Source organism: Dromiciops gliroides, chromosome X (assembly GCF_019393635.1).
Source record: "Dromiciops gliroides isolate mDroGli1 chromosome X, mDroGli1.pri, whole genome shotgun sequence".
In the NCBI taxonomy this organism is placed as follows: Eukaryota; Metazoa; Chordata; class Mammalia; order Microbiotheria; family Microbiotheriidae; genus Dromiciops; species Dromiciops gliroides.
Window position 1 is genome coordinate 78332207 of NC_057867.1, and position 22909 is coordinate 78355115.

General features: G+C 43.3%; 1 long non-coding RNA gene across 3 annotated transcripts; it reads right to left on the reverse strand.

Moving 5' to 3' along the window:
* Positions 1–836: 836 nt before the first annotated feature.
* Positions 837–21868, reverse strand: LOC122734048. Of its 3 annotated transcripts, none has more exons than XR_006353987.1 (7): positions 21806–21868; positions 17379–17548; positions 16052–16143; positions 13947–14082; positions 10690–11333; positions 5586–5769; positions 837–3295 (listed from the first exon to the last, which is right to left on the reverse strand). It is a non-coding gene; the product is annotated as an uncharacterized LOC122734048 (long non-coding RNA). The 3 variants fall into 3 exon arrangements; XR_006353985.1 differs by having other exon boundaries at positions 13947–14127; XR_006353986.1 differs by lacking the exon at positions 21806–21868 and adding an exon at positions 18250–18293 and having other exon boundaries at positions 13947–14127.
* Between the last annotated feature and the right edge of the window lie 1041 nt (positions 21869–22909).

Genomic DNA, 22909 nt, shown 5'->3' on the forward strand with positions numbered 1-22909 from the left:
AGCCCCGCCAAAAAAAAAAAAAAAAAAAAAAAGGAAGAAGAAATGTAGACACAGTTGAGTGATACTGGGGGCTTACTTCCAACTTGCTTTCCAGAATGGCTATACCAATTGATAGCTTGATCACTAGTGCACTAATGTGCCTGATTTCTTGGAGCTCTTACAACATTTGTCATTTCCTTTTTGGTCTGTCACTTAAACATTTTTCAAGCACTTGCTATGTGCCTGGGATATAAAGCAAGGACAAAGAAAACAAAGTCTGTCCCTGTCCTAAAAGAGCTCACATTTGTTTTTGGCTTTAACATAGTTTTATTTATTCTATTACATAATTCACACTTAAATTTTCAACATTTTATGATTAATTTTAATATATTTTATTTTGCACATTTGTAGATAAAAAATTTCTAACATTCACTTTTTTAAAATTTTGAGTTGAAAACTCTCCCTTTTCTTCCCATCCTTTTTCACTGAAAAGGCAAGCAGTTTGATAAAGGTTATACACATTCAATTATGCAAAAGGTATTTCCATATTAGTCATGCTGCAAAAGAAAACACACACACACACACACACACACACACACACACACACACACACGGAAAAATACAGAAAGTTTTAAGGTATGCTTTGATCTCCATTCTAACTCCACTAGTGCTTTCTCTGGAGACAGATAGCATTTTTCAGCCATAAGTTCTTTGGAGTTGTATTGGATCATTGTATTGCAGAGAATAGCAAAGTCATTCACAGTTGAGCATTGTACAACATTGCTATTACTGTCTATAGTGTTATCCTGGTTCTGCTCATTTCACTTTGTATCAGTTCATGTAAATCCTTGCAGGTTTTCCTGAAAGCATCCTGCTCATCATTTCTTATAGCACAATAGCATTCCATTGCAATCATATACCACAACTTGTTCAGCTGTTCTCCAACTTAGGGGCATCTCCTCAATTCCTAATTCTTTTCCACTACTACAAGAGCTCTATAACTATGTATATAGGTGTCCTTTTCGATTTTGTTTTTTATCTCTTGGGATACAGACCTAGTAGTGGTACTGCCAGGTCAAACATCATGCATGCTTTTCTAGTCCTTTAGGCATAGTTTCAAATTGCTCTCCAGAATGGTGGAAACAGTTTACAGCTCTACAAAGAGTGCATTAGAGTCTAAATTTTCCCACATCCCTCCCAACATTTGTCATTTCTTCTTTTCTCTCATATTAGCCAAACTGATAAGTATTAGCTTGCATCTCTGAGTTGTTTTAATTTGTGTTTCTCTAATGACTCGTGATTTAGAGCATATTTTCATATGACTATTGTAGCTTTGATTACATTCTCTGAAAACTGCCTGTTCATGTCCTTTGATGATTTAACAATTGGGGGAAAAGCTCTTGTTTTTATAAATTTAGTTCAGTTTCATATATATATATATATATGAGAAATAAATTCTTTATATGAGAAGCTTGCTGTTCAAACATTTCCCATTTCCTGCTTTCATTCTAATTTTGGCTGCATTTTTTCATATGGCTATTGATAGTTTGGATTTCATCCTTTGGAAACTGACTGCTAGCTGTATTCTTCCAAGCACTCAATTCATAACCTCAGAGTGATCCTCGACAGATCCATTTCCCTCACCCAACTGCTAAATCTTGCCATTTCTCCTTGTTGAATATTCATCCCATGTATCCCTTTCTCTCTACTCACAGAAGAGTATGGCTCTCCACACTCTCACCTCATCCATGGGAACAGCCTCCTCATTGGGTCTCCTCTGCCACACCTTGGGGCTGGCAGTCTCAGCAATAAGGAGAAGCATCAGCTAAAACAAGAAGCTACAAGAGAATGATCTTTCCCCCTCCCCAGGTGACCTTGGATTTCCCTGCCGTAAACATGACTACTCCCTTGCCTGGCTGTTGTTATTCCAGAAGCAGTGGTGTCTTGACTATAAGGCCCCTGTGTCCCAGGAGTCTGTCCCTCCCACACACTTTGTTTTTCTTGCTCCCCCTTAATTTGCTAGCTGTGGGTTTATTTTCTTTCCAATTTGGCCAGATACCAGGCTTGCACCACAGCAAGTCTGTGTGTGTGTGTGTGTGTGTGTGTGTGTGTGTGTGTGTGTGTGTGTGTGTGAGAGAGAGAGAGAGAGAGAGAGAGAGAGAGAGAGAGAGAGAGAGAGAGAGAGAGAGAGAGAGAGCGCCCAACTCTTTTCCTCAAGAAAGCTCTGGAGAAGACTGAGCGTTGTTTGGGGAGGAGATGGATGCTCCACATCGGAAATTCCATGTTGAATTGTCTTCTATTTGTCCTCAGCCTCCTGCAACCCCTAATTCAAACAACCATGATGAACACTGGGAAGTGTGAGACATAAAGAAAACATCCAGTCAAGTCAACATGTGTCATTTCTAGCACATGCATATAATTCCGGTATGAATGAATTTGCAGGCATTAGACCGTGACTGTTCAAGTTTGCGGGAGAAGCAGGCCTACTAATTGACTTGTTATAGCTTAGATCAAGCATATGAGGTCACTAATAACACTGGGTACATTTCAGAGGTGAGGAAAGTGAAAGGCACATACCAGCAAGCCAAGGCTTCATCTCAGAAGAGCTGCGACCAATACAAAAGTCAGATGTTGCTGGAGTAGAGTGTCAAAGCTTTTAACCAGGAGATAGAGTTCTGTTGAGAAACCTTGGTATTCAAAGGACTTCCAAGTTAGGTGGCCCATGGAAAACTGACCCATACCCAGTTATTGATAAACTAGGCACCTTTCCTCTTTACAAAATAGCCCCAGAGAATGGAGGGGGTCAGTCTTGCCTGGGAACTATTAGCAACCACCTATTCTCCAAAGGAGAGCAAGGTGGACTTTTTAATGAGCATGTGGAGAGAGCAGATACGTGCATCTCTCAGCAAAGCATTTGCAAAGGAGACTGTCCACTGGTGGTAGCAAGACTTTCTGATCAGCTTTGACCACCAGGTGTGATGTGTCCAGCGAAGAAGACTATGGGTATTCTTCCATAGCAGGGGCACCCAATCCTAATACAATTCTTCTCCTGCCCAGAACTGCTCCAGAAAGTAGCAGGGTACAGAATTACCCCAGTGACCATGAACATACTAATAACCAACCTGCTAATGCTACCACTTTTGGTGTAAGCAATTCAGGTGCAAGGAGTAGATTGCAGGTTGGCCAGGGTGAGTTCAAGGTGCTGCGGGATTTTTCAGGGTGAGCCTGTAGCTGAAGCATGGTGTGGAGGTCTGGAAACCAGAAGCAAGACGGGAATGAAGATTGGCGGGTCTGGACACTTTGCCAAAATGGGTCCCTGGTAAGAAATCACAAATGAGAAGTAACTTAGAATCAAGCACGTATTTATTGCACATTTGGTAAAAACCAAGCACTGCATTACTAACTATCTCTGCACTGACCTCTACTGAAGACAGTAATTTGTCAGGTACAAATCAAGCCTCAAGTCAATTGATGCCAATGAACATAAGGTTTCCTTGGGCCATTGTTCCAGGTGCTGCAGATAGGATTCCTGCCCTCAAGGTAGTTCCATTGCATTTCACCAAGAGGATCATGCACGTAATATCCAGATCAATAAATGAAAGGAACACTGAGGCATTAGAGAACATAGACATGTAAGGAGGTCCAGGGAAGGCTTTCCTGAAGATGTCACCTGAACTGAGAGCCTTGAAGGTAGATTTTGAGAAGCAGAGACATGGGAAGAGTACATTCCACATGGTGACTTCGGGATGAATCTGAATGCCAAGGTCACAAACGAATATCCTATTTGATGTGCAGATCACTAGAGCCTAACCCACTGAGTCTGAAGAAGAATATGGAGTGCAGGCTGGGCAGTGACTTGGACAGCCAGTGAAAGTGCCCAGAGTCAGAGCACCTTGTGTGAAGGACAGCAAGGAGGCTAGAGCCCCTGGATCAAAAAAGTATAAGAAGGGCAATGGAAGAAAGCACAAAAACTGGAAAGGTGGAGGAGAGACTGGCAACAAGGCACTTTGAAGCTAGAAAAACGAGATCCTATAGGTGAAAGGGAATGACTGGAGTTTAATGACAGGAGGAGTGAGCTTGGGTACCACCTGTGTTTTAGGAATACATCTTGACAGCTGGGTGAAGTGGGGAGGGCCTGGCCAGGAGACCCCTGGGAAGGTCAATTTAGTAGTCCATGCCTAATGTGATGGGGGATAGCACCCAGGTAATGACAGAGACAGAGGAGAAGAGGTATAGGCAAGAGATGTGACAAAGGCAGAATCAAGAGACTCTGGCAACAGATTATGTATGGGGGGATAAGAAAGAGTGTGGAGGGGCAGCTAGGTGGTACAGTGAATAGAGCAGTGGCCCTAGAGTCAGGAGGACCTGAGTTCAAATCTGGCCTCAGACACTTGACACTTACTGGCTGTGTGACTTTGGGCAAGTCACTTAATCCCAATTGTCTCCCTGAAAAAAAAAAGAAAGAAAGAAGGAAAGAAAGAAAGAAAGAAAATGTGTAGAGTCAAGGATATCATCCAAGTGGTGTGTGTCTGAGTGATTGGGAGGATGGTGGTGCCCTCAACAATAATCAGGGAATTCGGGAGAGGGGAGACTTATGGGGGGGGGAAGAAGATGAGTTCACGTGAGGACATGTTCAGTTGGAAGTTTCTATGGGACAGCCAGTTCAAGATGTGCAATAGGAAGGTGGAGATGTGAGCCTGGAGGTCAGCAGAGAGGTTAGGACAGAATAACTAGAGGGGAGAATCATGATATAGAGAAGACAACCGCACAGAGGGGAACTGAGATCACCAAGTACGGAGGGAGAAGAGGCGACTATACGATGGAGTTATGCGGGACACCCACAGTGAGCTGATGTGTCCTGGATGGAAATCCAGCAAAGGAGACTACGAAGGAGCGGTCAGAGAAGTAGAAGGAGAACCAGGAGAGTTTAGCAACAAAAGGGAAGAGAGGATGAGAGCCAGTGGAGAGGAGTAGGTCAAGAGGATAGGGAGACACAGACATGTTTGTAAGCATGTGGGAAGCAACCCATGGAGAGAGATTGAAGATAAGTGATAGAAGGGATGCTAGAGAGAACATCTTGAAATAATAATGGTGGTACTAGGGGTGACAAGGGGACACACACTCCAGAAATAAGGGGCTGAAATGCTAGGATTTAATAACTGATAGCATATGGAAGGTGACGGAGAATGAAGTGGTAGCCCAGCTTTGCAGTGGATACATCACTCAGAATGGAGTCAGGACTACTTGAGTGTAACCCTTCCTCACATACTTGCTAACTATGTGTCCCTGGGAAAGTCATTGGACTGCTCTGAGCCTCTTTTTCCAAGTATGTGAAAAATGAGGTTGGCTGTGATGGCTTCTCATGTCCCAAGCAGTGATTCACCTCATACCTACCTGGATTCTCTCTCATATTCTTCTATTCTCTCTCCTTGATTGCTGCCTTGCCCACCCCCTCCTGTGGGATAAACCTCATGCCTCTGCTTAGCACAGTGCTTGGCACCTAGTAAGCACCTATGAAATGCTCACTCACTCCCTCTATCTATCAATCTATGACACCTCAGGAAGTCTTCATGGAAAAAACAGCTCTGGAGCATTGGCCTTCTTACCTGGACAGACTGAGGCAGAGAGTCTCTGGAAGCCCTTGTCTTGTATTGGCTGATCTCTTCTTGAGAAAGTTTTTGGAGCTAGGGAGTGGGGTTGCCAAGGTCTGAGCCAGGGAGCCCCTGTCTCCTCAGGAGAGCTCTCAAGCCATCCCTTGGATAACAACCTTACCCCACTTTGCATCAAAGCCTGTGCAGAGGGAAAAACTCAAAATTACACACACAAACAGATGCACATGTAAACAATCAGAATTATTCTTCTTCTATGAACTGTCTCTTCCTCTGATGGAGCCTAGAGAAAAATATAGTGATGGAAAACTACTGAAGCTGAGAATAATGATGTCTGCAGGACAAGACAGTAAAAACATCAAAGCAGCAGATGATATCTTCAGAAAGAACTGAGAATTTATGGTGGCAAAGGTCAGTTTTACAAGAAAGTGCCATGGGCCAAGGGAAAACTAGTCCGTCAGATAGGAAGACGACTGGGAAAGGCTGACAGAGGATAGTGTGAGGGAGAGCAGGGCAAGTGGGTTGGACAACAGCCTGACTCATCTGCATGATGCCATAAGGAGTGGTCTCCTGGCCATGTCACTGATCCCTTAGCAGCTCTGAGAGAACCCAAATATCCACATGAGGAGTGGGCACGGGAGAGTGGTGTCAACAACGCCCTGTGGCAACAACACTTCACCTGTGCTGGGCATATGGGTAGCAGAAGGTCTGTGGACTTTACTGTTTCCAGCATTAACTTTTTGAGACAACCATCCAGGGAAGATGGGGAAACTGGCTCAGAGAGGGAAGATAATTGTCCTTGGGCTCACAGGTGCTAAGTGTCAGAGGCAGTTCTAGAACTCTCTTTACCAAAGAATGACGCAGTGGGAGAACTGGGAGGGACATGAGAAGCCATCATGTTCAACCCACCCCCTAAAAGGAATTCCCACTATAACCTACCTGAGATGTGGTCATGTAGCCTCGGATTGAAGAACAGCAAGGAGGGTCAAAGCATCACTTCAGGGAGCCCATCTCACATTAAGGCAGCTCTAAATTTTGACTCTGCAACTTTTCCCCATGTGCCCCCACCCCAACTCAAATCCCTAAGTATTATACGATTTTATATAGTGATTTACAGTTTATAGATTGCTTAAAAACCTCGCCCAGAGTGGACCTGATGTTCTGTCGCGGCCCTGCCTGTAATTCTGGCCCTCTTGGAAGCATACGAGTTCAGTGCAACTATTACAATATCATGTCATGCCACAGGGACCTGCATGAAAAAATGTCCTTTTCAGAGTGCTCGTTTGAAGGGTTCCTTTGGCTCCTGTTAAAATCAGGTTCAACTGATCAGTCATACAGCTATACCATTTTCTTTTGCTGAAAGGAAGGCGCTTTTCTGCCAAAGTGTTCCACTGTTTGTTTAACTGAGACTGGGCATATTTGTCCTGTGATGTGAGCTGCTTCCATACTTTTTCTTCTTAAGGAATTGTGGTTGAGAAATGCGTTTTTCCACGGCCACGCTAATGAAAGTCATTAATATGTAGAAACGCTTTGCAATAGTTCAATTCTAAGCAGCCCATTTTTTCCTTCTAGGTTGAAAAGCTAAAACATGCATGGCTCTAAACCACTATAAACAGTTGGATATTCAGAGAAGGTACTAAAGCCATCATCTGTTGTGGTCATTATAAAGGCTATCAAGTTTTCAACCAGTGTGTCTTTCCATGTCCTCAGACTAATTTACTAAGAAATCTGAACATAAAATGGCTGGCCTTCTTTAAGGCAAACAGGAGGCTCATTCATCTGGGGATGCTAAGAAAAACTGATACATTGGCTTGTTGCCTCCCTTTTTCAAAACTCAGAGCCACAGTGAAAACTGGGGCATGGGTTGTTCTGTGGGAAACTCTAAGTCTTGGGGGAAATCCCGAGAGGAAACCTATGAAGAGTCTGTCCACTTCAAACAGAGTCCATTTAGAGAGTGACTGTCAATCCTCTTCTCGGCAGAAAGAACTGTGCCAAATCCCAGTGGTTTTCAATCAGTGTTAATTTGCACTCGTTTTCATGGAAAAATGTCCATTCTGCTGGGAAGAATATACTTGGCCCCTTTGCAAACATTATGCCAGCCTATCATAGGTTATGTTTTTATCTTTTTTCTTTTTTTGTGAGGCAATTGGGGTTAAGTGACTTGCCCAGGGTCACACAGCTAGTAAGAGTTAAGTGTCTGAGGCCAGATTTGAACTCAGGTCCTCCTGACTCCAGGGCCGGTGCTCTATCCACTGTGCCACCTGGTTATGTTTTTCTTTACATGCTCTTTATATTCACATGAATTAAGGGGATAATGTGTAAAGTGCATGGGATCTCAAGTCAGGAAAGAACTGGGTTTGAGTTCCCCTTTTGATCCCTTGTTTTTTCTCCTCTAAAAAGGAGGGAAATTGTAAGATTAGTGTGTGGATCAAATGAAATGAAGCAAGCTTAAATATTTCATAAACCTCAAAGTGACATAACATATCAGTTATAGTGACCAGTGTGTCCAGTACCAACAAAAGACAAGGGAAGAACAGACCCTCAAATGAAATCCCTTTCTTTGATTATAAAAATGAGTTGGGACAGAACTCTCTGCTAGAAATCACCACAAAATAACAGGAACTCAGAGGATTGACAACACTAACGGGGGTGTGGAGTGGGTGGACGATGTTAGAAGCAGAAAGGCTCTTAGAAATAATACAGTCCAACCCTCTCATTTTACAAATGAAGAAACCCAGGGCCAGATACATTAGCTTAATAACTGCCCCAAGCTCACACAGAGAGCAGACAGTAGAGACAACCTCTACAATCAGCTGTCCAGTGTGAATTCTGCAAAATAGCTAATATGGGAACATTTCACATGACTGCACTAGCATAATCCATATTAAATTACTCACCTTTTTAAGGAAGAGGGAGGGAGAGAATTCGGGACTGAAAAATTTAAAAACGAATGTTAACTTTTTTTTTGGCCGATATTTGGAAGAAAATAAAATGCTAAAGACATTTGAAAGCAATAAAAATAAGTGGACCATTCCGCAGACCCTCTAAATGACGTGAGTATACATGTGCATGTCGAAAATGGCAGAAGGGAGACAAGAAGGGAAGGCGCCCCTGTGGAGGAGAGGCCAGCCCAGGGTTCAAGAGCACATTGAGCTGGGGACAGAGAAGCAAGAGCAGGAGCACGACCACGTGGCTACCAGAGCCAGCCACATGAAGGCCTGGCTGGAACTGAAATGAAGAACAGGCCAGCAGGGAGACACATGGGAGCCAGCCTTGGAAACATTCAGGAGAGGACAGGAGAAACCCAGGGACCAGGGACAGACACACAGTGACCCCACTCGGAAGGACAAAGCACCAAAACACAGAGACCAAACGCTTGGGTGGGTGGGTGGCCTCAAGCCAAGGCCTCCTCTCTCAGCACTGGAGGTCTCAAGCCAAGCCCTGATCCAGCAGTGGTGGTGGCTGTCTCTCTGCAGGTCTGCTCTCCTGCTTTCACCTGGAGGATTTCTTTAAGGTTTGTTTTACCTGGTGGAGTCCATTGGTACAAGAGGCCACAGAGTGCCAAGCCAAGGGGCGGGAGCACAAAGAGACCCCAGCATTGTCTGGTATAGTTTACATAGGGTTGTTTTTGAAATGCAGAGTTCTCTCCAAATTCCTTGTACAAAGTTCAATTTGCATAATGTAAATTTACAGAAAGTAACATCTGCCTGTCCTCTTTTCTATTCCCATTCAGGTTTTCTCCAGAAGTCTCTCATATCTGAGTTTTCTAAGATTCTCTTCATCTTCCTGACTTCTTTCTGATTTACTTTATGGATAGATTCATCTAGTTCTCACAGGGAAAAGTTGAAGTCCCCCACTACTAGAGTTTTTCTGTCTATTTCCTCCTGTAATTCATTTAACTTTTCCTTTAAGAATGTGAATTCTATGCCATTTCCCACATATCTATTCACTATTGAAATTATTCCATTATCTATGGTTCCTTGGAACAAGATTTCATTTCCCTGCTTACCCCTTTTAATGGTGGGTGGGTGGGGGTATTTTTGCTTTTGCTTTGCTGAGATCACCATTGCTATCCCTGCATTTTTTTCCTTGAGCTGAGTGGTATCAAAGTTTCTGCTCCAGCCCCCTAGGTTAACTCTGTGTTTCTCTCTGGTTCAAGTGTGTTCCTTGTAAAACAAAACATATTGTTGTATTCGAGTTCATAATCCATGTTGCTACCCGCTTCCAGGTTATGAGTGAGTCCATCCCATTCACACAGATTTGATGACTAACTATGCATTTCCCTGCATCCTATTTTCTTCTCTTTCTTTTTATCCTGTCCCTCCTCTAATGTTGGTTTTCCATATGACCACTGCCTTCTTTTAGGTGCCCACCCTTTTATCCCCAATTTTTCTTTCTCTTTTTCCCTTCTGTTTATCTATAGGATAAGAAATGTTTATGCCAGGGGCAGCTAGGTGGTGCAGTGGATAAAGCACCGGCCCTGGATTCAGGAGGACCTGAGTTCAAACCTGGCCTTAGAAACTTGACACTTACTAGCTGTGTGACCCTGGGCAAGTCACTTAACCCTCATTGCCTGGCCAAAAAAAAACAAAAAAAAAAGAAAAGAAATGTTTATGCCCAATTAAGTAATTAATATATAAATATATACTCATTTATAAATTTATATATAAATTCATACATATATATGTATATATATTTCCCTTTTTGTACCAATTTAGATGTGGTGTTCAAGCACTGGCCCCCTCATCACCACCATTTTGCACTCCGCAGTAAAAGCTCTACCTTGCACACCTATTTTATGTGAGATCATTTCCCCCATCCTTTCTCTGACCTCCATCTTCTCCCAGGGCATCCATATTTCTTGCCTATCCATTTATTTGACATCATCCCCAGCTAACTGGCTTATGCTCAAACTCTCTTCTAGACAGAGTCCTTCTACCTGCTCCAATAATGATAGAATTCTTAGCAGATATGTGTATCATCTTCCTTTTTGGACAAGTGTACAGTTTAACCTTTTTGAGTTGCTTACGTTTTCTCAGTCATTTTTCCCTTTTAATGCTTCTTTTGACTCTTGTATTTGAAAGTCACATTTTCTACTCACCTCATGTCTTTTCATCAGGAATGCTTCTATGGCCTCTGTTTTCCCTCGATGTGTTGCCACAGAGGGGGAACGTGTAGTAAGTAGATTGTTCTCAGAGAGTGTGTCTCCACCTATAAGCATTTCTTCCACTGAGTATTCTGAGGCTAGATGTGCTTCCACAGAGAGTGAGCCTGTAGTAACTGGACTGTTCCCAGAGAGTGTCTCCTGCCACAAGTATCTTTTCCTCTGAGTGTTCTGAGGCTGGATGTTTTTTCATAGAAAGCAAGCCTGTAGTAAGTGGTGTAAGAGAGAGACTGGGAAGCCTTCCTGAGCAAAGAAACCAACCTTTCTTCAGAGAAACAAAGGTGGGGTCTCAGGCCACACTGGGTGAACTGTAGACCCCACCTATGTTTCTCCTACGGGCTGATTTCTTTGCCCACAAAGGCTTCCCAGTTTCTCTCTTACACCAGAATGTTCCCAGAAAGTGTGTCTTCTGCCACGAGTGTCTTTTCCTCTGAGTGTTCAGAGCATGTGCCACCACCCATCAGCATTTTGTTTGTTCAATGTTCTGAGATTAGATGTGCTTCCGCAGAGAGTTAGCCTCTAGTAACTGGACTGTTCCCAGAAAGATTGTCTCCCACTCTTGTGTTGACTTTGTTTCCCTCCTAAAACAAAAAACACCATTCTTTTGTCACATGGCATGGCTCTCAGGGAGGAGGAGAGGGAGAGGGAGGGATACATGGGATCCCAAGATGAAAGAAGCAGAAAACATCAAAGAGCAGTTTTTAAATGAGGTCAAGGATCTAAAGGGGATTAATGGAGATGCAGGAGGGAGGAAAGAAAGGGACTTTGGACGTGCAGAGTGACTCCTTCCACCACTGCAGCTTCAGCATCAGGGCTTGGTTTGAGACCTCCAGTGCCATGAGGCCAGACTGTTGGCTGCTCTGCCCATTTATCCAGGTGTCTGGCATCCACGTATCTGTCTTCTGTCCACCCGAGCTTGGGTACCGTGTGTCTTTCTTTGGTCCCCGTGTCACCTGTCCTCTCCTGTGTGAGACCAGATCCCATCTCCAAGTGTCTGTCCCCCGTGTACGCTTCCTCTCAGTTCTGGCCGGGCCATCAAATGGCTGGCCCTGTCACACACCTGATCTTCCTCTTGTTCTTCCTTCTCTGTCCCCAGACCCCTATGTGTGGCCTGGAACTATCTCCTGTCCCCCTTCCTTCTCATGCACCTGGCCCCCTTCCTGCCTCCCTCCCTCCCTTGTAGCCAAATCCACGGGCAACTTCAAATGACTTCAAAGTCACTCTACTCAGAGGTTTCCCAAGGGTCCACTTCTGCAAAGCATGAACTCTCTATAGTGGATAAAAACAAAACAGAGGGCATAAGTGGAAAGCAGTTTGGGAGAAATTTGACAGGAGATCAATACCTCATACCACATAGCAAATTAAACTAGAAGTGGATACTTATATCAAATATGATAAACAAAATAAACAACAAAACCATAAATGAGAGATAAAACTAATATATATATATAATTATAATCATTAATAACTACTCTTAGATCTCCAACTCATTCATTTATTCATTGGATGCCTATAGATTAAGCTCCTCCTACATGCCAGGCATATGGAAAGACAGGGGGGCCAATTAAGCAATCAACAAGCATTCCTTCAGTACCTACTGCTTCACAGGCACTGTGCTAGGCCCTGGAGAAGCAAACACTCAGTAGGGCACAGTCCCTAAGCACTAGAAGGTTACCTTCTAAGGAGACAGAAAATACACTAAAGGGTATAGAGAATAAATACAAATGAAGGCAAAGTACAAGGCAGTCTGGGAGTGAGGCCACTAGAAGTTGGCATCAAGAAAGGCTTCATGGAATAGGTGATGCTTGAACTGTGTCTGGATGAAAGAGGGGGATCCTCTGAGGCCTAAGGAGAGAGGGCCAGCTGAAGTCAGGAAGGCTCAGAGACTGAGCCCTGTTTCAGACTCATGCTAACAGCATGACCACAGTCAAGTCACCTAACCTCTTACTGCCCCAGACAACTCTGTAAGATCACAGACAAGTTGAAATGGTTGTCAATCTTACTGAGGAGGCAGAAAAATGAAAGAGTGCTGGACCTCTAACACTCTGACTTGCCCTTGTCAAAGGTCACACAGCTAATAAGTGCCACAGGCTGGATTTGAACTCAGATCTTCCTAATTCCAAGCCTGGCATTCTAACCCTAAGAGCCCTAGATGGAAGGATTCAGAGATCCCAGAGGACTGTTGCCAAGCCACTGTTCAGGAGGTTGCCTTGAGGCCAGGGAAGGGTAGGAAAAGGGCTCATTCTCAATACACTGAGCTTCTGTAAGTACTAAGCCCTTTCTAAGTACATCACCCATCCTGAGGAAAAACCTGAGTTGCCCTACCTCTGTTAGGAACTCCCCAAGTAACTTTATGTTGGGTGGGCTCAAGTGTCTGGGAGGAGGACCTATAATCCCACAGAGAATGTAAACTACCTTTAATGTAAACAGTAAGGGAAGCTTCAGCTGTCCCATGGGAAACTTTGCACTTGACCCCTGGTCATCCCTGGCTTTTGGCCTTCTTTGTTCTGTTTCTATATAATACCTGACCTGGCCCACTGAGGGTGCAGGGATCCATCACTCTGTCTTGTTACCACAGGGTTGGTCTCATGAGTTAATTCCCTTATACAACATAATTATCCCCAGTAACTCCAACAAATTGAAATATATAATCCATGCTGGTGTGGTCTGCTTCTTCCTTTAAAATCAAATACCTTTCCATTATAGAATATCATAATGAATGCCATCCCTCAGATGATCTGTGTCCTTATAAGTTTGTTCCCTCTGGAATGGAGAGAAGAGTGTCTCAGGAAGATCCCCTCATCATCGCTTTTAATTAGCCCAGCCAGGCATCAAAATGGTGGGGAGAGGTTAAGGGACTTGCCCAGGGTCATGCAACTAGTAAGTATCAGAGGCAGGATTTGAACTCAGTTCTTCTGGGCTCTAAGCACTGGAGACAGAGCTACAGTTCAACCCATGAGTCAAGAATATCCTTTTTCGGGGCCCTTGTGACCCATGAAGCTTTAGTTCCCAAATTCCCTGATTCCAGCATGTGTATACACACACACACACACACACACACACACACACACACACCCCTGAGCTAATTTCCATGTTTACTTTAATCAAATGTTACCTTCATTCACATATATGAAATTCATTCATTCAACAAACGTTCATGTGTGGTGTAGGAGTGGAATGGTTTCCTGAAATACCTCATGTTCCAAGGTAGGACTCATGAATCAGCAGGCCAGTCCCAGGCCTGGGAGGCTTGGAGATCCAGTCACTACAAGCAAGCACAAGTCCCCAAGGCTCTTGATCCTCAATTGAAGAAACTTAGGACCGTGGCCCCTGTACCACAAGAGTAGAGGTGAACTTTAAAAGTCAAGACATAGGCTGGAAAATTGAAAAAGGAAAAAAAGCCATGAACATAGAATGCTACTGTCCTGACAGGGAAGATCAAAACACAAACTCAGAAGAGGAGAGCAATGCAAAAATGTCTACATGCAAAAGACTTATTACAATGATGGGAATGAAGTAGGGGCATGGGGAGGGGATGAGGTGAGTAATGCATAATCCTTACTCTCAATGGATTTGACTCAAGGAGCCGGTAATATATACATTCATTGGGTATAGACATTTCTCTTACCCTCTAGGGAAATAGGAGGAGTGGGTAACAAGTAAACGTTGGAGGCTGATAGAAAGGAAGGCAGATTGAGGGACAGGTAGGCAGAAACAAAACACTGGTGAGGAGGGACAGGGTAAAGGAGAGACAGAGGAAAGTAGAAATGAGAAAAACAGGATAGAGGGAAATACACAGTAATCATAAGTGTAACTGTCAATGGGATGAATTCACCCACAATATGTTCTTTACAAGAAACATATTTGAAGTAGAGATACACATAGAGCAAAGGTAAAAGATTATAGGAAAATACTTTATGCTTCAGTGAAGTAAAAAATTAAAAATCAGGGGTAGCAATCATGATCTCTAAAAAAGCAAAAGTAAAGAAAGATATAATTAAAAGAAACAAAGAAGAAAGGTACATCTTCCTAAAAGGTATCATAGACAAGGAAGTAATATATGCTTCAAAGTATTATCTGTACTAAATATACTTGTACCAAATAATTTAACATCCATATTTCTAAAGGAGGAGTCAAATGATTTACAGGCGAAAACTGACAGTAAAATTAGATTATTAGGGGACATCAGGTTTCCCCTCTCAGAACCAGATAAATCTAATCACAAAATAAACAAGAAAGGACTAAAGAAGATGTTGAGAATTTTACAAAAGTTTGATATGATAGACCTCTGGAGAAAAATGAATTGGGATACAAAAGAATATGCCTTTTCCTTAGTGGTACATGGCACCTACACAAAAGGTTACCATGCATTAGGTTATATAAACCTCACAGTCAAACGCAGAAAAGTGGAAATATTAAATTCATCCTTTGTGTATCACGTTGCAATAAAAAGTACATTAAAAAGGGACATGGAAAGAGAGATTACAAATTAATGGAAAGTAAATAATCTAATCCTAAAGAATGAATGACTCAAAGAACAAATTATAGAAACAATCAATAATTTCATTAAGAGAATTACAACAATGAGACAGCATTCCAAAATCTGTGAGATGCTGCCAAAGCAGTACTTTGGGAAAATTTCTATTTCTAAATACTTACATCAGTAAAAGAGAGAAAGAACAGATTACAAAACTATAAAAAGAACAAATGAAATCATTTCCAATGAAATGTCAAAATAGCAGAAATGCATAAATGAAAGGTGAGATTAAGCATTTTTGTAAAAATAGGATGAATAAATAAAAGTAGGTGTTGGTTTTATCTAAATACTAATAAAATAGATAAACCATTGGTTAATTTGATGAATAAAAAGAAAGAAAACCAAATTACCAGTCTCAAGAAGCAACGGGTGAATACTTAAACAACGAAGATAAAAATCAAAGAAATTATTAGGAGTTATCGTGTCCTATCATATGCCAGCAAAAGAGACAATGTCCATGAAACAGATGAATACTTACAAAAATATAAAATGCCCATGTAAACTGGAAAGGAAATAGAACACTTACATAGCCCTACATTAAAAGAAGAAATTGCACATGGCATTACTGAGTTCCCTCAGAAAAACAATCCCCAGGACTAGATGGATTAGAAAGGGAATCCTACTAGATATTCTAAAAACATTTCACCCTAACACTATATAAACTATCGGAAACGACAGGATAAGGAGGAGTCCTATCAAATTCCTTTTATGGCACAAATATAGTCTGGATACCCAAATGGTGAGAGGACAGCATCACCCTACCCCATCCAGGAGGCAAGAGGTCCACAGGGCTTACAGGTTGCACACCATTTCCTGAATGCATCAATCAGTTCTGCTCACTTTTCTTTTCCTCCCTAAAACAAAAAATACAATTTGTTACAGAGCATGGCTCTTGAGCATGGGGAGAGGGAGAGATGCATGGGATCCCCTGGTGGTGTCAGAAACAGAAAACATCAACAAAATTTTTCTGTAAAAAGGTCAATAATCTCGAGAGTAACAATGGAGGGGGAAGGGGGAAAGAAAAGGGGTTTGGGTTAGTGATTATCAGTGGCAGATCTCAAACTATCCAATAAATCAGTCATTATGAAACCAATCATTTTGGTTTAGTCCTGTCTGACTTTTCCTGACCCCCTTTGGGGTTTGTTTTCTTGGCAAAGATACTAGAGTAGCTTGCCATGTCCTTCTGCAGCTCATTTGAGAGATGAGGAACTGAGGCAAACAGGGTTAAATGACTTGCTGAGAATCACTCTGAGGATAGATTTGAACTCCAAACGATGAGTCTTCCTGACTAGGGGCCTAGCAGAACAAATAGCTGCCCAGGAATCAACTGATACTTGTTAAAAATTAGGAGGTTCATTAATGAAAAAGATTAGGTATGCAAAGTATATGAGAGAACAAATAAAACAATAGTGTTTAATAAATCTGAAGGGGGGAGAAGGGAGGAAACACTATTTGATAATTTTTTAAAAGATGGAATAATGGGGGCAGCTAGGTGGCGCAGTGTATAAAGCATTGGCCCTGGAGTCAAGAGGACCTGAGTTTAAACCTGGCCTCAGACACTTGACACTTACTAGCTGTGTGACCCTGGGAAAGTCACTTCACCCTCATTGCCCCACAAAAACAAAAACAAAAACAAAAAGATTCTATAATGGAAATGCGGTTTGCCAGAAAGTTGATAGGACATCAACAGCTGACACCACCTATCAAATTAATCTACAAATGGATACATGAATCAGATGTGAAAGTGGGCTCGATAGCAAATTAGAGGAACAAGGAGGAAATTACTCTTTACATCTACGGAAAGGGGGAGAGGTCTTGATAGAACAAACAAGAGAGAGTATCATTTATTAAAATGGAGAATTCTGCTTCTATAAAGTGGAAATGTTTTTGCACAAAGAGAGTCAATGCAGTTAAAATGAGAAGGGTCACAGTGAAGTGAGGGAAAACATCTTTGCAGTAAAGCTCCCTAAGGACTGTTGAATATGCAAGACCTAGATGGAACTGATTCCAGTTTGCAACATTAAGAGCCATTCTCCAATAGGTCAAAGGATATGAACAGGAAGTTTTCAAAGGAAGAAATGCAACCTACCAAAGGCCCTATGACAAAATGTTCTGAATCAATCCCTCTTAAAGAGAGCAGTGCACATGAAAACAACTCTCTTCTTTCAGGCTGTAAATCATGGAGATCCACATGGTCAGGGACAGTCCCCACTTTCTGTTGCACAACAAGGTCCATGGAAAAGCCCCATTCACCAGGTGCTGGTTGAAACCAGAAGAGAAAGCAAATATTTCATTAAATTAAAGAACACAAAATGAAAAAGATGATATGGAGAAGGGGAGGGGAAAAGTTGCTAGAGTGTCTCCTCTCTCCCCAGCCCCAAGGCCAAGCCAAGGATGGGAGGAAGGGAGGAAAAAAGGATAGAAACGTCTACCCGAGGAAGGGATGGGGGGACTGTTCCCAAAGTCTTCTTCTCCCTGCTGGCCTTTACCACACCCCAGCCCAGCTCATGACCCCCCAAGCCCCAGTCCTCCAGTCAGAGGTCTGGGTAGGCTGGGAGCCCCAGGCAGGAGCAGTCCTGGAGGAGCAGAGACACATACGTTCACCCCTGAACACACACACACACACACACACACACACACACACACACACACACACACAATCCTACCTACATACTCAACAAAGGCATAAACAAAGGGATTAATATTCCCCTGACCTTACACACACACACACACACACACACACTCTTCCAAGTATCCCTCGGACCCTAAAAGAAGCCAATGTAAGGGGCTTCATGAAAAGTTTCGGGGGGGAAACCAAGGAGAAAATAAAGAGAAGAATGGGAGGGGCAGGGGAAGGAGCAGGACCCGCAGGATCACTCAGTCTGGAGGACGGGGTGTCAAGGGGGAGGGGAATGGGAGAGGGTGAGGGATAGGCAGATCTTAAGCTGATCACTCCCCACCTCCACAGTCAAAGGAACAGGGAGATGGGGTGATCTCTTCCTCCTCCAGAGACGAAGAGAACTTACAGAAATAGAGGGTAGGAGGGGGTGGGCGCTGTGACCTCACTGTAGGGCAGGGCTAGTCTCCTCCAAGAATAGAAGGGAGGAGGGAGGAGGGAGGAGAAGGGGCTTTCAGACATCTGGCCCCGAGCAGTGGGGAGCCCAACCCCCCAGTCCTTTCTCTCAGCCCCTATCACCCAGCCTGGCCAGGAGAGGGGGCCCCAGTACATCTTCTACCTGCAGCTGGGCCCAGGGCTGACCAGGGTCCCAGGTGCCTGAGGGCAGGCTACTGGGGCTGGGGGTGGGGGCAGCTCCTAAGCTCACCTTGGAGTAATTGAGGGTCGAAACTGGGAGAGGGAGGCCAAGGAGTGGGAAGGGGGATGAAGGGAGGGGAGTCCTGGGCTCCACAAAAGGGAAGCACCAGTCCTACAATGGGACTTGGATTCCTCCCAGAGCAGAGCAGAGGAGGAAGGGGTGGTCTGGGGGAGGGGCGGGTCTCAGCCTCCTTTCTCCGGGCCTGAGGAGACAAAGATCAGGCAGGGACAGGGGACACCTAAGCACACAGGAACATCTGCTCCCTTTGTTCATGTGGAGGTACCCTGGTCTAAATCCTACATAATATAAACCTTCCAGAACCTGGACAAGAGGGAGCCACACCCTCATCTACCAAGTGACTTCATCAATTTCTTTCTAAAACTACTTCAGATTGGGGCTTTTATTCTCTCCAAAACCAGCTGCCTGACACCAGGGAACTGGCATAGTGGAGAGACAACGGGAATTAGAGGCACAAGACCTAGATGGAAGTGCTGGTTTACTAATTGTGTGGCCCTAGGCAAACCACTGAAACTGTAAACCTCAATTTTCATATCTGTGAAATGGGAGTGCTAATGATACCTATGGAAAGTAAATTACATGGTGGTTATAAGGTTCACATGAGATGTTTAAAAAGTGTTTTTCAAACCATGAAGCACTATAGAAGTCTTTTTAATTTTTATTACCATTATTGTGCTATTGATTCTTTTCTGTTTAATGTCCTTCAGATCATGACACAGAATTGCTGTCTTCTGTATCTCAATAAAATGACTGGGATGATAACCTATTTGCTGCAGGCTCCATAAAGACAATTTTAGGACAATTCTAGGAGACAGGACTGTGGAGATCACAGGTGAGATGAATAAAATTGAGAATTAAAAAATTAAACTAACAAAACTAGGAGTTAGTCTTATGAAAAAAAAACACAGTATAATAGATAAACCAGTGGTTATTTGATTGAAAAAAGAAAGAAGAAAATCAAATTCCCAGTCTCAAAAATAAATAGGGTGAATGCGCATCCAGTGAAGATGACATTAAAGCAATTATTAGGAGATATTCTGCACAATCCTACACCAGGTAAACTGAAAATCAAAGTAAAATGTATGAATTTAGAAAAATATAAATTGTGCATGTTAACAGAAGGGGGAATAGAATACTTACATAATCCCATCTTTCAAAAAAGAAATTGAATAAGGCATAAAGGAGTTCTCTTAGACAAAACCTCAAGGATCAGGTAGATTTATAAGTTTATAATTTGTAAGTGAATTCTACAGAACATTTAAGGAACAATCCATCCTAATAATATACAAACTATTGGAAAAAAATAGGTAAATAAGGAGTCCCACCAAAGTCCTTTTATAGGAAAAACATGGAGAAAGAAAATTGTAGGCCAATTTCCTTAATGAATACCAATGAAACATTTGAACTGAAATCCTGGCAAGGAGATGACAGCAAAATAGGACAACAATCATACACGCTTCCCCAGTGGGATTTATACTAAGAATGCAGTAAGGAGAACTATCAGCATAACTAAACATATCTCATATGGGTCTGGGGGGACTCAGAAGTTTTCTCCTTGAGAAACTAAACTAAAGGACGGACACACCTAGGAAGTAAGGGGAGATAAGGGGAGCCAGGGACAGAGATAATTCCAGAAGTCAGGACCACCACCCCTCATTCAAGCCTCTCCCCACCCCCAAAAGAAATTTTCCATTGTCGGGTAGTCACCCCATCTATCCTCTACAAAATCTTTTGCCTTTCTTTGGCTCTGGGAGGAGAATGTTTCTAAGCCATTTCCTTCCCTTGGGACAAATTCTTCAAATTCTCTCTTGTTCACATTCTCTAACCCCCAAATAAAAGACCATTTTATTCTAATTGGACCATGTGCAAGAGTGTAATTTTTTTTTTTTTTTTTTGCTGGGCAATGAGGGTTAAGTGACTTGCCCAGGGTCCCACAGCTAGTAAGTGTCTAGTGTCTGAGGCCATATTTGAACTTAGGTCCTCCTGACTCCAGGGCCAGTGCTTTATCCACTGCGCCACCTAGCTGCCCCCAGGAGTATACTTCTTTATAGAGGAATACTTAAGGAGTGCCACCACCTATTTCTCCCCTGACATATTGAAAACAAAACCAACAGAAATTGTTTGATTATATCAATAGATGCAGAAAAAAAGCTTTTGACAAAATACAACCACCATTCCTATTATAAACACTTTAAAGCACGGGAATCTACAGAACCTTTCTCAAAATGACACGTAATATCTTTTTTTTTTTTTTTTAGTGAGGCAACTGGGGTTAAGTGACTTGCCCAGGGTCACACAGCTAGTATGTGTTAAGTGTCTGAGGCCGGATTTGAACTCAGGTACTCCTGACTCCAGGGCCGATGCTCTATCCACTGTGCCACCTAGCTGCCCGTAATATCTTTTTAAAACCCAGAGCAAGCATTATTTGTAATGAGAATAAACATGAAGCCTTCGGAATAAGATCAGGAGTGAAACAAAAAAGTCCATTATCACCACAATTATTCCGTATTGTACAAGAAATCCTAAGTAGAGGCAGAAGACAAGAAAAAGAAATTGGATGAATAAACATAGGCAATGAGGAGATAAAATTACAGCTCTTTGCAGATGATGTACAGTATACTTAGAGTACCCCAGATAATCAAATAAAAAGTAGTGGAGGGGCAGCTAGGTGGCGCAGTGGATAGAGCACCAGCCCTGGATTCAGGAGGACCTGAGTTTAAATCTGGCCTCAGACACTTGACACTTACTAGCTGTGTGACCCTGGGCAAGTCACTTAACCCCCATTGCCCCGCCAAAAAAAAAAAAAGTAGAAACAATTAACAACGTTAGCAAAATGGCAGTATACAAAATAGAAATCATCAGCATTCCAATATACAACCAACAAGGCCCAGCAAGGAGAGATGGAAAGAGAAGTTCCATTTAAAATAACTGCAAACAATATAAAAAAAACACCTGGGAGTCTCCCTGCCAAGACCAACCCATGGACTACATGAAAACCATGACAAAACACTCTTCACACAAAGAAAGATCTAAAAAACATGAGAAATAGTAATTGCTCATCAGTATGCTGAGCCAACAAAAACAACAATTCTCCCTAAGTAACTTACTTATTCTGTGCCAAAACACACTACCAAAGACTAATTTTATAGAAATAGAAAAAATAATTCATCTGGGAAAAACAGACCTGGGAACTCTGGAATTTGGTTATAATATTCCTGGAAGTTTTCCTTTTGGGATTTCATTCAGGAGGTGATGGGTGGATTCTTTCCATTTCTATTTTACTTTCTGCTTCTAGAATATCAGAACACAAGCAGAAACAAAGGTATTAATACTCCCACAACCCCCCAGCCATTCCCACACACATTCCCCTCAGCATTAAGACCAATCAATTTGGTGTGTGTGTCGGGGAAAGTTCAGGAGAAGTTTGAAGAGGGGACAGAAGAGAATATAAAAGGGGGATGTAGAGGGGGAGAAGGGGCAGCCGGAGTGGCAGGAGTAGGGAAAGGGGTACTTACCCTATACACACTCACACAAGAGAGTGCAGGAACTTCAGAGATCACTTCGGTGGGGAGTGGGAGTAGGCTGTGGGTGAAAAGTTAGGCGCAGGCAGATCTCCAGTTGCTCACAACCCCCACACACCTCTAGACTCACGGGGAAAGGGAACTCCCTCCTCCCCCTCCTCCTCCCCTATTTTCCCCCCTCCTCCCCCTCCTCTTCTCCCTCCTCCTCCCCCTCTTCCTCTCCCTCCTCATCTTCCTCCTCCCCCTCCCCTTATCTTCCTCCCCTCTTCCTCCTCCTCACAGTGGGTCTAGAGCTAGTCTCCACCCAGAGCAGAGGGAGGAGGGAGAAGAAATGGGGGAGGGGATGCTGTGATGTCAGGACCAGAGGAGGGGGGAGTCCTCCCTCCCAGTCACTTATCTCAACTCCCATCACAGAGCTTGGTGAGGGGAGGGGGCCGCAGTGCATCTTCTACTTGGAGGAGGGCCATGAGCAGTGCAGGGTCCCAGGTTCATGAGGGCAGGATGCTGGGGCTGTGTGGAGGAGGTGCTGCAGCTGAGCTCAGCTTGGGGTTGTCTGGGGTTTGCCCCTTTATGGAAAACCGGGAGAGGAAAGACAGGAAGGCAGACAGGGAATCCTGGGCTCCCTATTAGGGAGCAGCAGCAGCAGACCACCAGCTCCTGACTGGAATTGAATTCCTGACAACCCCCAGAGCAGAGGAGGAAAGGGGGGGTCGGGGCAGACGGAAGTCTCTGCCTTCTTACTCCAGGCATGAGGAGACAAAATCAGT